General features: G+C 45.9%; 1 protein-coding gene and 1 long non-coding RNA gene across 2 annotated transcripts in view; one reads left to right on the forward strand and one right to left on the reverse strand.

The window, feature by feature from the left end:
* The window catches only part of LOC127061541 (protein rhomboid), a 232,769-nt gene that overhangs the window by 74,962 nt on the left and 143,734 nt on the right, over positions 1-14,073 (reverse strand). The window lies entirely within an intron of this gene.
* The window catches only part of LOC127061568 (uncharacterized), a 43,195-nt gene continuing 42,707 nt past the window's right edge, over positions 13,586-14,073 (forward strand). The window contains exon 1 of the long non-coding RNA XR_007780895.1: positions 13,586-13,718. This is a non-coding gene — a long non-coding RNA (uncharacterized LOC127061568). The remainder of the gene's footprint in view (positions 13,719-14,073) is intronic.

Consider the following 14,073-nt stretch of genomic DNA (forward strand, 5'->3'; position numbering starts at 1 on the left):
GGAAAATCGGTCGCGTGCGGTACACGATACGTACCTACAACGATGCTTTTCTTTTTATACTCTTTCAGTAGCGACTGATAAACGATCGGCGGAATGTTTTTTGAAAATCGTAGCCGCGAACCATTCGTCGTAACGACGGCTCGTTGCGGCTCGAAAAAGTGTTTCTGTTGGGATTAAATCGTTTTCGTTCGCCGGACCGATACGTGCCTACGTCCACGTACACGTAGAGATATATATGCACTGGTATCTCGATAGAAAATAATGAAAGGGGAAGAGAAAACCTTTTTCAGAGGGATTCCGTTAAGAGAAAGCAACGCTCGAGAGGAATTTTCCTCCCTTTCATGTAGATTTCTTTTCGAGAGAGATCCCCGCACGCACTACCATGGAGATTTAATATCACGAGAAATTTTTTTCTCGGTCCTCTTCTTTTCATGCGGCTTACAAATATACCAATCGCAGTTACCGGTGCACAGACAACTGTTTTCTCTCTCTCTCTTTTTTTTTTTTCTTTTTTTTCCAATTAACGACAAGCAAATAATAGCTGGCTTTTGTCTCTTATTTCCACGAAACGTCGGCTATTATCTTTCAGTCGGAGTCGTTACGAATATAGCGAAAGAGGGGCTGTTGCAAGGAACGTTTACTCAAGTCGATCCTTTGGCCCCGAGGAGGACTCATCGACGCGATCGTCGAACGTTGAGAAACCGTAGCTGCAAAGTGGTATATAACCCTACGGTACGGTCAGATCTAGAGCCGACCCTACAAAGATCTTTTGAATTTCGAGATACTACTGCGACCTTCTCGATAAGTAAGAAAGATTAAGGAGAAAAGACCGAGCGATAAATCTACGTCGCGCGAGAAGCCAATAAATCATAATCCGTGAACGACGTAGAACTTTGGTACGTCTCGTACAGACAAATCAGATGTTGTGAAAGCTCTATAAGCGTCTAATTTCCAGCCACGTCCCATTCGTTATCCAGCGTCTTTTTCCAACGCGTTCCGACAGTTATATCTATATATAGATTATATACCGTCCAGGTTATTCTAAAGCAAACGATTTATTCTTTCGCACATTAGATCCGTCACGGGCGATACACACAGAGAGACTCTCGAAATGGAAGAATCGAATAGAAGCGAGGCGGAAAAGAAAAAGGAGAAAAGGTTTTTTCGAGGGCAAGCGGGGTATATCGAGTAGCCCTTGGGCTCATACACGTGCGACGATCGTCGTCGCGCAACTTTGATCGGGTCCGCGCTCGGCGTCGAGGTCCGAGCACTAGGGTCGCTAGCACGATGAGAATTTCTGCGAGAGGAACGTAAACGGGCAGGCCTTGTCTGGCTTCGCGATAGACGAGAAGAGGAGAAGAGGAGAAAGCGGCAGGGGTGAGAGGACGAGGGTGTGGGTGAGGCCAGAGCCGTACGCCCGTACCGTCGTGTACCAAGGATATTGGGCCATGCGTCATAGGTACGCATAGCTACGCGACCCCAAACGAGCCATTGTTCCTCGCGGCGAAGTGTATTCTCACCATCTCGCGATTTCATATTCCATCGGGCGCCTACACTCGCGGCATCCGATAATTTTCGGAAATTTCGAACAGCTCTCTATCGTCGATTAATCCTCTCGACACCTTCGATCGATCCGAGCTAAACTACTCCGCTTCCTATCGATCACGCGTATTATTCTTCTTTCTTATCGAGCGCAACAGTAGGTAGATACATTTCATTGCGCGAGAACGAATCGTGTTCCGAATTCATGTCGCCCGGCACAAATACGCCCGGTAGGTAATTCTCGTTGAATTTCTAAAGGGGCTCTTCCTCCTACGAAAGCGAATACTCCGGTGTCGCTCGAGAAGACAGAGACAGAAACGGGTGACGAAAATGTAGAAATTTGCATGAATCGCGATAACGAGGAGGATTCGTGAAAGGGAAGAAATGGGAAGGGGGAGGAAAGGAGAGTAGACGCCTTCGTTCGAGTGATTCCCCGAAAGCGTAATTTAGGATAGCGTAATCCAATCTTAGATCAAACGTATATACACCTTTGCGATATCTAAAATTACCCTCTAGCTAATTCTCTTTAAAAATGATTCCATGCGAAGATTATGACGTGAGCGTAAGAGATTGATGAGGAAGGGAAAGAAGAAAGAATGGGGGAAAAGAGGAGAGAAGAGAAAAAAGAAAATGAGACGAGAAGGCGTTCTCGGTCGTAGGTTGGTCGAACGTTCGATAGACGACGAGACACTCGACGGGAAGCGACCAACGAGAGCAAGGATAGCGGTGAAAATAGGAAAGACGCAAAGGGCTCGAGGAGAGCCGGTTGGACGGGCTAGCGAGAGCTCGAACGCGAAGCCGAGCGGATGTTATACACCACGAATCCTGGTGCTCGTTAGCGCCGGTAATTGTCACTTGTTAGGTGCCAGCTTGGTAGCAGCCTGCTTCCCTTTGCCCTAACCCCTCCAAGTCCGTCTTGTTGGTTGTCCCGTTGCCCGGTTTATCCACGGCAGCTTGTCCTTCCATCTTTCTCTCTTTCTCTTCCTCTCGAAAAGCCTTGCCAACGGACGAGAGCTTTTTCGAAAGGCACTTCAACGTCGAAAGCTCGACCGGTCCTCTCCCGTCGACGAGTCCTTTTATTTACTCGCTCTTTCCCCTCTTTCTCCCTCGCCATCGGTAGAGTCCCGTAAAATATTATTAAGGCACGAGAAAGATAACGACTTTCCGCTCCGTCCACATTCTTTGGAAGACCCTTATCGTCCAGAGATCAGGACGGATGAAAAAGTTGCTTGTGCGTTCGCTCGGACTTTTCCTTTTCTAAATTCGATTCGATCCCGAAAGAAAGGATAGACCCGAGTAACTAGTGGTTCGGGTCAATCGTATTTCAGACGCGACTCTCTCAGAAATAAGTAGATATACCTGTTTGTTAAAATTTTGTGGAATGATAAAAAAGCGAAAGAAACCGTCGGTATTTTTCCTTCGGAACGAGATCGTATAAACCGGGAGAAAAATTTGATCCGGCTAGAGATAGCTTTTACTTATTCAGTTGCAAGCGGGAAATTTACAACCAACTTCTCTCTCTCTCTCGCTCTCGCGAACGCGCAACTATCTCTTCTCTCTTTCTATTTTTCTTTCTTTATATGTAGCGTGACCACGTACGAATATATACAGGAATATTCATAGAGTCGTCGCTGCCATTCGCAATGCCACTATCTACACATCGCGCGCGCGTATTTTACACGTATGCAGTACGAGAAACGGTTAACTGTCTATTTTCTTCCTCTGGAATCGATCCGTATTCTCTAAATTTCAGTAAAGTCATTTCGCGAAAAGTACGTCCATTAGAGATACATGCGCGCTGATATCATTGAAGCAAAATTTCTTTCAGTTTTATCATTTTTATTTTAAACGGTTGCTTCGAACTGCTATTCCCTAGATATTCGCAAAAGCACAATCGCATCGCAGAGAGTTAATCGGGAAAGCGAAGACTCGCGATTGCGAGACTGCTTCATTAGAGACGGAGTAAGAGGAAGAGGAGTGAAGCGAGGGTGAGGGAGAGGGAGATAGAAATAGAAGAGGAGAGGATGGGAGTCAGGGACACGGGCAAACGATAGGTACGGGGCAGCGGCCTGTGCAAACTCTAAATCGCGCCATTGTCGTTCGGGGCACTTACGCGAACATGCGCTCCTAAAACGGCACCGTGTTTGGCTAGTTTCGCACGATTTCGTCGACGCGCTCACCCCTCTCGCTCGTGTGTATCGCCAACACATGCTTCTGCGAAATTACTCTTCCAAGCGTGCGAGCGAGCGAGCGAGCGAGATATATATATATATAGGTATAACGATCGAGTCTCTACGAATCGGCAGCCATAGCAGAGTTTTTCAAGATTCGTCCGACAAGCTCAATAAATAGGATTTGTTCGTGAAAACAATGGGCCCATGCTTAACGGATTTTATTAATGGCTCGACGATAAAATGTCATTTTATTTCACGCACTGGTTTGTGACAACACTTTGGGATTTTCGAGTTTGCCGGTCGTCGAAAGGGAACGGCGATAGAAATGGAGATAGAACGGTCGAGAGAGAGAGAGAGAGAGAGAGAGAGAGAGAGAGAGAGAGAGAGAGAGAGAAAGACAAAGATAAAAAGATTAAAAGAGAACACGACAGCGCTAGGAAAGGCCATTCACCGTAGGTACGCTTTATCATCGGCATATATATGCGTATCGCGTGACGAGGTAGATAATTAAATACGCTAGGCTTAACGCCGTGGGAGTGTTACGAAGCAAATTATTTTGGCGATTAGAGCAAGCGAGTGAAAGGGAGGAGGAGGAGGAGGAGGAAAGAGAGAAAGAGAAACAGTAGTATGTCCCAACGATCGAGAACCGAAATGCAAATAAAATCGTTCGTCCGGAAGCCAGCGCCAGCGCTTTTGGTTCGCTTCGACCAACTCCGTCCGATTTATTTCCCAACGTTCTACGATTTTTGACGCTGTATTCTCCCTCTCTTTTTCTCTGTGCCGATGTTCGATCGACCATCGCGCGTATTTGTACCTCGTACCTTCAGGATACGTTAAAGCTCGACGCAGTACCGTAGGATGAGTGTTTCGCAGTTTCCTCCATTTTTTCGATTTGTTCCGCGTGAATAAAATCGATTACATTATCGTACCGTGCGTTGCAATATTTTGATAAGAACTAGAGATAGATAGAAAGCGCGTGCGACAGAGAGAGAGAGAGAGGAAAGATAAAGAGAAATGGTACACAATTTCGTGCTTTAGTCTCTCAGGATTCTCTTGGTTTCTCTCTCGAAGGTAACAACGCCAAACGCAGTCCCAAGAGCGATTCGCGTCCAAGTAAAATACTCGACGGAGGACGGCTAAGTAAATACGCGGCGGGAGTATATTAAATTTGCGAATTCACGAGCGTGCAACGGGATGGAAAGAGAGTTTTCGCATGAGCTTTGGATTATTACCCCGTACCCTCGTTTTCGGGACCTGCCAAGCAAAATTTACCATTATCGTACTACATTAGTCGTCGCCTCCGTATGTCACGACCTACAAATATAATATTCGACGCGTAGGCGTAAGTGGAAAAGAAACACAACGGCACGCAAAGTAGTTTGGAAGACTGCTTCTCTCTCTCTCTCTCTCTCGATTTTATCCGCACCCATTCGTTCCTTCCCACTCGAAAGACACACGCGAGCATCAAAAACTGCAATTAATTTTCACTCGTTATAAACCCCTACGCTGTCGTTCTACTTGGCAAATTGCAGCCAAGCTATTAAATCTTTTAACTCGAAATTGTTATTTCGATTTCCGCAGGTCTGCCCCGCTAATTCGTATTCTTAGTAATTATAAGAGCACTTTGCACCGCGAGAGCGAAGAACGTTGCGCGCGAAGATACGAAAAATCGCTGAATTGAAAAATATCGACAAAAGCGTTCGAACGAAGCGTCCTTGTTCGACGAACGTAATCATCGAATTTGTCGAAGAGTCGATGGAGAAAAAAAGAAATATCTTCGAAGGGGAGTTTTCGTCGATAACGAAATTTGGTCGAACTAGCGACGAATTTGCTTTTCCACGAGCGACGGACGAAGGATCCTTTCGTAATCGATCAACGCGAACGGAACGGCCGATGGCTCGATTCGACTAAACGCCGACGATTTAATGGTCGTTTTGTCGGGATCGTGCAAAATAGGCTTCGTGGATAGTCGCGATGGTTTCAGAGACGTTGTTTGTAACGACCGGCTGTGCTAAACACGCCGCGCAATCCGCAAAACAGATCGGTAGTAATGACAAATCGATGCGTACGAACGTAATTGATCATTAGCGCGAACGCGATCGTAGTAACTCTATCAACGGCTGCCTAACGACAAACCGCATCGCAACCCTGACCGGACGACATCGCGATTTATCAATTTAAAGCCTACACGTTATCCTTCCGTTCCCATCCGTTGTCCTACGGATCTACAACGCTACGAGCAAGTACTTACTTGTTTCAGGAGGGTGCGCTCTACGAGGAATTTTAAAAAGTCGCGTTTATACGTCCGTATTTCGCCTCGTACATCGATCCACGTAATAATAATATGTGACCATTCTTAATCTTCCTAGAAAGTCGACGCGTTAGGTTGGTGTGTTGGTTAAGTACGCTAGTTCTTTCCGCTAAAGTTTCGCGGAGATTATATTTCATTTTCCTTTGTAGCCAATGGGAAGATTATTTTTCCACCATTGTAAAAATGTAAAGCGAGATATTAAAGGGATCGCCGCTAGTCCGCCTTATTTCGTTGTAGCTTTTCGCGTACGTGTGCACGCCACATAGATACGTATTTAAACGTAAAAATTCGCTTTATACGTCGGCTCTCAAATCCAAAAAAAAGAAAAAAAAAAAAAGAAAAACGGATAAGCTTTCGTTTGTAAATCTCGTATGATAAATGGTAGCAGATCGGATACACGTTTGGCCGCTTATCGTTATTTTATGTTTCTCTTAAAACGTTCCTATAGGGAAAATATTTCGTGCATTGGCCACCACCATACGTATATATGCGATCGCTCGCGTATTATAAATGAAAAAGTGTCGACGGGACGAACGAAGAATGACGTTCCGAAAACACGCGCCTACGATTTCGTAAAACCGATAATCTCCGCGCGTTTCTGCGATAGACAGGAGAAATAGAACGTAAACTTCTTCGAATATAACGTCGGGGATAATAACGGGAGCGAGAAAAGAGTTAAAAATCGCTTTTACTCTCATCGAATCTAACCTCGAGGCGAATTTAACTTGGCAATTACGTTTAACGAAACCTAAGTCTTTTTCAAAGTCGGTTCGGATAATCGACGGTATTAGCATACATTTTTCAAGTAGTTCGATAATTCTTACCCTATTTTACATTTAAGTATGTAAATCCTGTATTTTTGAATACCACGAAGGTCCACGTCGCCGTAGGTAGCTCCCATCGGAGAAGAGGAAGAGATTATTTCCATCGGGATAAACGATCGTAAGAGGATTTTCATCTGGAGTTAGTTCGCGAGTTTTACGCGCGGCTCGCTGATTTCCGAGAGAAAAACTCTCGCCCTTCCGTCGCACCCGTCGATCGTCCGAGCCGCTAGACGATCCTCCTTAATAAACCTTTGACGACGATGAGAGCGATTTTACGAGCAAATTAAAAATGTTGCGAAATCCCCCCACTTACCCTCTCTCTCTCTTTTTTGCGAGATTAAAAGTATTAATTCTTTACGTACTGGATAAAAATAATCGCTAAAATCTTCCAAGAGAATCACTTTTGTGATATTTGAGTGTCTGGTCGTGATCGACATTGCGCTCGGTTATATATCCTACGTGCGTTGAAACAAACGCTACCGGGTGTCATTCGTCGCTTTTCAACAAGATTTTGTCCAAGATCCGTTCGGAAGAGAACTTATTAATATTTGAAATCTTTCGGAAAGAGCTTATCGCACGAGGGACGGTAAGAGAATGAATAAAACAGCGAAGGATTAAACGCCTACCTTATTCGTCCTTTAGAACGTAATATCTATCGTCTATTTCCCCCACCGTGTGTATATCGAGCTGAACTTTTTGTCCGTCGCATGTTTTTGTTTCGCATTGGACACGAGAGAGAGAGAGAGAGAGACAGAGGGGGCTTCGTTCTTCTCGTCCGCTTCCGAGACACTAACGAAACACAAGCATCGTCCTCCTTATTTACCTTTCTCCTTAGTCAGGATAATAGAGTGACGCACCAACCTGTCGCGTGCTTGCTTTCGTTCAGTTTTCTTTCCGTCTTTTTTTATTATCCGTTTACACGAGAGCGAAGTGAAAAGCAATGATCGATCGATCGGGCACTACGATTATCTCTTCCGATCCAACGATAAGATCGATTTTTTACGACAAAGAGACGACTCTCGTCGATATAATAAATATAATGTAATTTGAAAAGTCGATAATATATCGCGAAATTGAGGAATACAATTTATACATTTTGTTTTGTCGAATCAAATAAATTACGATACGGTAAGCGAATTGCAAGTTATTTGCATTTGCATTTTTATTTGGAAATTCTTTTGTTTCATTTCATTATTCCTACGCGATATATGTAAACGCGTAATGAAAATCGTTCTCCTTTTCTAACTGACGTTCTATTCGAATCGTTTCATGAAAATACTAACCATTACGGAGTCTTGTTACTAAGGTATATTCGCATATTTTCGATAACCATTTTGAACCTTTTAATACAAATCTTTACGTTTCCATCGTTTTTACCGATAGGAAAAAATCTCTACGAGAGATACGCTTTTCTCGGAAAGACGAACGTTGCAACGCGGAAAAATGAATTGTTAAATTCCATATTTTTTTGCGATAACAAAGAATGGATTTTGAAAGGAAATTCAAACCCGTTGGTACGCGGACACGTCATAAGAATAAAAAAAAGAAAAGAGAAAAAAATTTTTTAAAAAAATAAAAAAGAAAATGAAAGAAAAAAGGAGCAACCCGACGTTTCGTCGGTTTTAAATTCCTTCGCGCATTTTCTGCAATTTTCTACCCGGCATGAATCGTCGTCGGGAGACATTATTTTCTGACGTAACACGAGCGAGCGAGCGAGCGAGCGCGCGCGTTATAATTCGAAGACATTTCGTATCTCGAAGCTTTACAAAGAGAAAACAAAATAAGTTCGGAAGAAGAGAGAACGTGCTCTCGCTCCATCGTTCTCGAAAACGTTTCTCGGCGACGACGAATGAACGGACGCAACAACAAACGGAAAAGGATTTTTATCGGCCGAAAAGTTTCGCCGAGCGATTCCAATTTATAGCACGATACTATTTTATAACGCGGAACTAATGGTTCGATCGGATGGACGAGAGAGAGAGAAAGCGCGACGTGAAAAGCGAACGAGTGTGCGCGGGAGAGGAGAGAAAAGAGCGAAATAAAAAAAAAAAGAAAAGAGAGTCGGCAGGCCTCTTTCGTGCGTCTCGCTTTTCCATGTCACGGAGAAAAAAGAGGAAGAGAGATCTCGTTCGACAGATGGTGCCGACGGACGATGAAGTCCGTTGAGACGCATCGACTCGAGGAAAACTCCGCGTTTTTTTTCACGAATCTACCTACCCTAAACCCATCTAGAAGCGATTCCGCGCCATTTTTCCGCGACTATCTTTCTTCGACGCCTCCCGAACGCGTTCGCGTTAACATTCCATCGAGATGGATGGAGAGGAGAAAGATGTTTGTTGCCTGACAAATGCTTCGCAAACAATTAGTTTGGATATACGCGAGTGTACACAGTAGCGTACTACCCTATGTGTACATATAATACCTTTATCGATTCGAATAAATAACGTTCGAGTTATCGAATAAATGTTAAAACGTGATTACACCAACAGAAAGTGTTCATTCCGAATCGATTAAAGAGCGATACATTCTGCGCGTTACACGAGAGAGAGAGAGAGAGAGAGAGAGAGACATTAAATTATTTCTACATATGCCCCGTCAATATTTCGTTCCTCTATCGTTCATATTTTCCGTCTGCGACGGAAGATTCGGCGAAAGAAGAAAAGAAAAGAAAAGAAAAGAAAAGAAAAAAAAAAGAAAGAAAGAAAAAAGGGAAAAAAAAGACGCTATACCGCCGAACGATAAGATAGCGCCTTCTTCCGTTTAGACGGAAGGACAAAAAGAAGAAAGTAAGATTTACACTTTGGGTCGCCGTTGAAAAAGTGAGACAAAGCGCGCGATCGACGTAACCGTAGCGGCCGAACGAGAAGACCGACAAAGAACGAACGACTTTGAAAAGATCGTACGTTGTTTATCCACGTTGCCGTCTCCTTTATTTCGTCTTACGTCGTTCGATTTCTATGGGCTCTTCTACGAAAACAATGCTTCTCCTCGGTCTCGCAATACAAATAAATTATACCGATGGAATTAAACGTAAATACCGAGTCAACGAGTCGTCTTTCCTAACCGGGTTTCCAAACGAAGAGGGATTTATTTGATAGATCGTTCGGTAACGCGTTGGAACGTTAACGGAGTAAGCAGACGTCGCGGCGTCGCGATAGTCGGGCGATCCTGCATTTTTCTTCGAGACGAAGCTCTCGAAGAGAACGACGAGAACGGTTAACGAATATCGAATAGTTTGCGACGGTTACGGACTCGTAAACATATCCGATTGATCAAATTATTATTATTATTATCGTTATCATTGTTATCAGGCGACTCGTTCGGAGAAGGTTTCTCGGAGACGTTTCTATTTTCGATTCCTATATTTCGGGAGTCTTTAGCTTCTCGTTTCGAAACTCCAACATCCTGGTTTCGCAAGAAGAAACGAACGTCGCGGAAACGAGAGCAGTGGACGACGGCCGACGTAAAAATGTCTCGACGTTAGCCCGCGAAGGAGAATGGGGAAGGTATCGTCGTCTATCGAATATCGCGTAGTTATCGTCACTCGACAAAGTTTAAAGAAGACGTGAGTTATTTACGTGGTCGTCTTGTTTTGCGGCTTGCCCGCTTCGGCAACGACATGGTTGGAGGTGTCGTGAGATCCTTGCACCTGCCCGTTGGCGGGGGCGACGGGAATGGTGATAGCAGTAGCGTTGGTAGCGTTGGTAGCGGCTGCCTCTCTAGCATCGTTCTTCACAATTTTGGTCGCGCTCAGTGGCGTAGCGGTCAAGCACATTGTCCCACCGACGTCTTGTTTCCACGTTGCCGGCGAGGAGGTACGATCGCGGACGAGCACACCACCGCGATCGTTAGAAGTCACCAAGGAATTCTCGAGGAGCGGCTGCACCTCCGGCGGCACCTCTCGAAAGAGTACCACCGGCGCGAGGAGTCGGCGACACTTTCCGATAGCGCGAAGGTCACGCGCTCCTCTCGAGCGATACGGTGCTACGACGCGACGAAGACTCGTCGAGCCACCTCTCGTGGCAGACGAAAGAGTAACGACGCCTTCGGCGGATCGTAACGTAATTTTCTGAGGCCGCTTCTGCCGATCCTCGTCAAAAACGTCCTTTCGGGATCGGGCGCGCGAGCTCTCTCGTACGTTCTTCTTCGACGAAACGAGGAATTCGATTACGCGCCTATTCCGGCCCGTTCCTCGTTAACTACTCGACGTGCACGACTTTTCTCTTTATCGTCGAACGAGAGAAAGAGAACGATTCGTAGAATTCGATCGTTCGGCCGATGGACGAAGACGGAAGGAAGCTTCGGTGACAGGTGTAGGAGCGCGCGCTCTCTCTCTCTCTCTCTTTCTCTCGCGCGCGCGCGCGATATATGTCGCGGGCAAGAAACGTGTCGTCGCGCGTACGATGCCGTACGTTCGCAGGTCCCACCTCGTGGCGCGCCGCGGGCCTACTGAGTGACTGACTGACTGACTGACTGCTTGGAGCCTCGAGCGACGAGCGGCCACGAGCCGCCCTGCGTGGGTGCACACGCGGTCCTACGCGCTGGGTGGGGAGACCGCGCAGCCGATAGGCCCCCGCCGGTCTCTCACCTTGGTGGGGACCTCGACGCGCCAATCGCGAGCCACGCCGCTCGTACGCGCCGCCGCTCGACCCCCGCGACTCCGAGCACGGACGGCATTCGCTCGGCGCACCTCGCGCGGTGCACGTCGTCGACTTTTCACCGACGTTATTTTCTTCGACTTTTTTTCCCCGTTCCCTCGCCCTCTCTATATTCCTGTCAGAACCAAACGACCGAAGGGAGAGGGGGACGGGGAGGGAGAGAGGATGGGAGGGGGGGAGGGAGAGGAAGAGAGAGGAAGAGAGAATATTTATTTGCGTCGCGCAAGTGTTTCGCGAGTCGTCGTTTCGTCGTCGAGCCAGTGCGCGTTCGAATTCGATCGGTAGAAATTCCGTGTCGAAAACTACAAAGTGTCGTCTCGTTTCGATGTAAACCGAACCGTCGAACACGTGGGTGAAGTAACGCATGGGTGGAAAAAGATATACGCGAGTTTCCTCGTTGTTCCTCGGTCATCTCGGAGGGGCGACGAGCTCGATAAAATATTTCGTGTCCCGAACGCAAGATGTTTTTCGAGCGCGAGACCGACGCGACGACGGTGGCAACGAAAACCAGGTGCAAGATGTTTTCGCCACCCTCGACGAGTCTCTCGCGTATTTTTCACGAACCAGTGGGCCACTTGGCCACGCCACCTTTCACGTTATCCCTCTATTAACTCGAGACACGTTCGTTGCGTGACCACTCGGACCTGCCACGGATAATCTACCCTCCGAAAACGTGCCCTTTAAGGATTTTATCAACGATCGGAGATCGACGTAAAAGACCGATCGTTCTTTTCTTTTTCTTTCTGTTTGTGACAGTTTTTTTTTTTTTTGTAAAAGGTTTTTCGTTTTGCTTTGTACGAAACGTTTTGTTTTGTTTTTTTTTTGTTTGAAAAACTCAATAAATACATTTGCAATATATTACTCGATCATCGTCATTCTGCGTACCCCTTTGAAACTTCTCCTCCTTTCCTTCAAATCCCTTCGCAGCGATTTTGCTTCGTCGCCGACGAAATCTTCTTGAAGGAGCAACAACTATTTGAGCGATCTTCCTTTTATGCTTTACGCGAGAAAAAGTGAGCAAGAGAGAAAAAAAAGAAAACGCACGAAATTCTCGCAAACGCTCTCCAGCGATATAATAGCCGCTGTTTGTAATATTTTATAGGGTGCGAAATCGCTTCTTTGTCCTTGGCGATGGACTACGTAAAGGCGTTTGGTTATATTTGTCAAAGAAAATTTCCTATCCATTCGGCGAAAGAAACGGAGAACGAAATGCGACGAACGAGGAAACGAGCTATCGCGTCGCCTTTTCACGCTATTTTTCAAGGAATATCTGCTTTTATCGCTAGGATTTTCTTCGAGATCTGAAAATATACGCGTTTCGCATTATTCGAGGTACATTTTTCTCTTTCTTCTCCTTTCTTCATTTTTTTTTCTTTTTTTTTGGAGGAAAATCTTTCGACGATCGAGAGAGTATACAAGAGAAGTCACGTAACTCGTTACAAAGTCGTCGTCTTTCTTTCGAACGAGAGAAAATCCTACGTTGTTGACGTATCTCGAAGGACCAGGAAAAAGAATTTCTAACGAACGTACCTCCTTGTTTTCGATCTTATCGATTATAAATATTCTCGGATACGTTTCTTGGAATTTTATAAAGTGGCAAGGTGGTGGTGGGTCCAGGCAGAATTCGAGAGAAAATTCGTGTCTCTTCGTCGAGTAAAACTCAACCACGATGTGGAAGGTGGATGCGTATCAAACATCGAGCAGTGCCAGGGTTTCTCGAGCGTGCTCGATTCGACTTGTTCCCGGCTGCTATTCATAAATAATTCATCGTATCGTCTGCGCGAAAGGAGAGAGAGAGAGAGAGCGCGCGCGAGATAGTCGAAGAAACCTACGAGAGAGTTAATGAAAGATAGGAGAAGCGTGGGGGGAGAAGGATCGAGGAAAGAGACAGAGTATCCCCCCTTCTCTCTCTCTCTCTCTCTCGCTCGCTCGCTCTCTCACGGTCTATCTCTCCGACTTTAACAACACGAAATCTCCGTGCCGCGATGAAATTCCTGTGTACACAAGATAAGAGAGAAGCACGGCAACCTGCAGGCAGGTTCCTCGCAAATAAAATATCGTCTCGTGTCGAGGCAGAAGGGCCGAGGAAATCGTTGTAGCGGCGTTAAGAACGAACGAGAACGAGCGAGAGAGAAAGAGAAGAGTTTCGACGGAAATATGAAGAGAGGATATTCCGAGCAGGTTCCGAGTCGTGCGCTTGAAATTCGTTGTGAGTAGAAGCCTTAAGTCTCGGCACTAGCGTACTCGCGCGGTTATTCTCGCCCGTACACCCTCGTCCTCTTACGTCCTCCCATTCTCCATCGACTACCACTACCGCCGCTATAACCACTAACGCACCACCACCACCGCCACCCCACCTCCGTTTCTTCTTCTTTCTCTTCCCTTTCATGGTTTCGAGTTTATGAAAAAGACTCCGGTTAAGACTATACGAGTATCGCGGTAGCAACTCGATTTCTAGCCAAAAATATTTCCTTATTCAAAGCCGAAAGCCCCCTCCTTTTCCTTTCTTTTTCCTAATTATACTTCAACCATCTCGTCCGTTTCCTTTTTAACGAAAGGAAGTA

The sequence above is a fragment of the Vespula vulgaris genome, chromosome 2, assembly GCF_905475345.1.
Source record: "Vespula vulgaris chromosome 2, iyVesVulg1.1, whole genome shotgun sequence".
Classification (NCBI taxonomy): Eukaryota; Metazoa; Arthropoda; class Insecta; order Hymenoptera; family Vespidae; genus Vespula; species Vespula vulgaris.